General features: G+C 39.8%; 1 protein-coding gene across 1 annotated transcript in view; it reads left to right on the top strand.

The window, feature by feature from the left end:
• Positions 1–2,884, top strand: part of CDH11 (cadherin 11) — a 50,794-nt gene that overhangs the window by 24,671 nt on the left and 23,239 nt on the right. The window contains exon 2 of the mRNA XM_027906171.1: positions 2,596–2,713. The gene's annotated coding sequence lies outside the window, so the exon portion shown is untranslated. The remainder of the gene's footprint in view (positions 1–2,595; positions 2,714–2,884) is intronic.

Here is a 2,884-nt window from a genome sequence, read left to right as displayed (position 1 = left end):
ATTAAGCACATATGTATCAGCTTGGCTTTTCCATTACTGGTAAGCAGCTTTATAAATTGTTTACTGGTTTACATAACAGTACTTTGGGAGTAGTGGGGGTATTTGTTTACTTATTTTCATAGTTGAGTTCATTATGTGATGTTAATGGTGAATGATTATCAGTGAGTTTAATTTTCCAATGCATCCAAAGTCTATTAGCATAAGCAGTTTCCTTACAGGGGGTTTTCACATCAGGTTTAAAAATGCACAGCTGTCCAGGAATATCTTCCTATTCCAGTTCTGTCATGCTCCTTTTAGCATTCCAGAAGCCTGAGCCCCTCTAACTACTGCACAGGAGTGATCCCTGTAGACAGATCCCTGTAGCAGTGTCCCTCCCCAGTAATCAGCTGCACCGACCTGGCACTAAGGACTGTTCACTCAAAGGACACCCCAGAGCAAACTGTGTCTGAAACAGCAGCACCACTGATTAGCTGGATGCAATTATAAACCAGACTGACCTGGTCTTAAGATGCAGGATTTGGTTACATCAATAAATTTCTGTAGACAAAGCAGCCAAAGGAGGTTACCTCAGGTGCGGGGAATCACTTTTCCACAAGGAGGTAAAACAAGAGGTGTTTATGCACAGGACAGAGAAACTCAGTTTGCACCTGTGGGATGAGCAGAGAATTTGATGGGTTGTGTTTATAAAGATGTGCTATGTTTAATAAAGTTCAGTGCTGAGGAAGCTTGGTAGGTAAATGCTGCATACCTAGGGCTTCAATTTGATTTTTTCTGTGCAAATCTGGGTGGAAAAAGGAGTGTCCTTTCCTCTCAGAATTAACCATTATCATTGAAAGACACTATAATCACTAGTGTTGAAAGACTTAATCTTTAAGATACCTCCAAAATACTTGAATTCTCAGTTTCTCAGGCCCTTTAAGTCTTAAATTGTTTTTAACTCTCAGTAAAATGGAGATGATACAAAATAAACCCCCCAGATCTAATGCTCCAAATTTCACACACATGTATCACGTGAAAATAAAAACATTTTCCTGGGCAAAATAATAGAGATTGTTTTCTTTTTCATGTCTTCCATGCTGCCATGAGTAATCTGTAATGTGCCATCATATAACAATAGTAAAAAATTAAATGGACACAACAAATATACTTTATAAATATGCTTCTGAAAGCCAGAGTATGTTCTCACCTCTCTGGGTGAATGTCATTGAATTCATTATGCTGGAGACATTGTGGTCTTGTAACTGAGGTTATTTCAGTTTCCAATGACATAAAATTAAAACCTTGTCTTTTTTGAGGAAATAAATCCAGATATTTAATCTCTTACTTCTGACCCCCTTTTTGGCAACATCTTTTATGTAACTGTGCAAAGGGATGTGGACAGGAGGGCAGACTGCTCAGGAGGGGGGACAGACCTCACCCTAAGTGGGGGGTTTGGTACCAGTGAGATGGTTTTCTGTTACTGGAGTTATAGATGGGGGTGTAGGTTCAAGCTTTTCCCTCTATTCACATTTTCTCTGCTGCAAATACCACATGTACGATCTTATTTCTCGTTAAAAAATCGTTCTCTTTTAAAGCTGATAGTAGCACATGTTTATACATTTGCCTGTATGAATATAACATCAGATGTTTTGTTAGTATTTTGCAGAAGAACAAAGCGAATTACACTGAAAGCTGAAAGAAACATCATAGGGAGCTTGTAAAATTGGTTGTTCCGTAAATATTCAAGGAGAATATATTGGAAACCCCAGGGATAAGTCAAAGTGGCCTTTGTGATGGATTGGGAGCTGCTGGAGGTTTAGACCTTAGTTCAGGTTTCACTGTATTACACAATTTTTCCTTCAAATATTAATTCTGACCTAGTGTTTTAAGGAGCATTAGAAATAAAGACATCAATATAGTACTAGAAATAAATAGTTAAATCAATTGTTACATTATCAAAAACATCTGATTAAGTTTTTATTGGTTTGTGGCACTTACTCTCACCAGCCCCAAGCCAGCAGACATGGCAGTCAATGCTGCTTCTCTCCTCTGATGACTCGAACCTTAGAGGTGCATCAAGGGTTTAAATCCAAACTGTAGGTCCTTGGAGCTCTGTCAGCCACTGCTCCTGCCTGGAAAAACATGGGGGGGTGTTCAGCATGGCAAGATGTAGATCATGTAGAAATCTTGCATCCTTGATAACTCTCGGTATCTCCCTTAAATCCAGACCTATGGCTTAACAGCTTATATCTCAGGCTTATATCTAAGCTCCAAAGAGGGATTAGACATAAATTAGGTATTTCTACAGTTACCTTGCATCTTGGGCTAAATCTATTTGAAAGGATCATGAGAGAATATGATTCCCTATCTTTCAACTTCCAGCCAGTGACTGTCCAAACCAGCCAGTCAGGAGATTCTACAAGGTGGCAGTTCCATGTAACAAAGCACCAAATATGCTCATTACTCCGTATTTCATAATTACTGATTTATTTTAGTCTTCTTATCTTGACATTTACTAAGGAAGTGCTAATTTTATTTCGCTTATTAAAAAAATTACTGCATCCTCAAAGACTTCTATAAAGAAGTGACAATCTTCTCCATTTTGCTTTCTTTCAGGAATTAAATTGGGAAGCTGCAGAGCACTAAAGTGATGTGTTTAATGTGTGGTGGCATCCTATGTGCACAACAGTCTGTGTGAAACTTTTCAACAGCCTCAAACTTCTTGAGTTGCAAGGTGGAAGGGGTAGATTCTTGGATACTCCTGTGCCTACAGAATAACCAAAAATGAAGGAGGACAGTTGTTTACAGGCTGCTCTGCTGTGCCTGGGCATGCTGTGGTACAGCCATGCCCTGAGCACGGGGCCGCTGGCCCAGCCCCGGCCCTCGCTCCACGGGCACCGCGAGA

The sequence above is a fragment of the Empidonax traillii genome, unplaced genomic scaffold (assembly GCF_003031625.1).
Source record: "Empidonax traillii isolate 1590-97213 ecotype Southwest subspecies unplaced genomic scaffold, ASM303162v1 scaffold1255:size221984, whole genome shotgun sequence".
Classification (NCBI taxonomy): Eukaryota; Metazoa; Chordata; class Aves; order Passeriformes; family Tyrannidae; genus Empidonax; species Empidonax traillii.
Note: the sequence above shows the minus strand (reverse complement) of the source record. Positions and strands in the feature narration are given on the sequence as shown.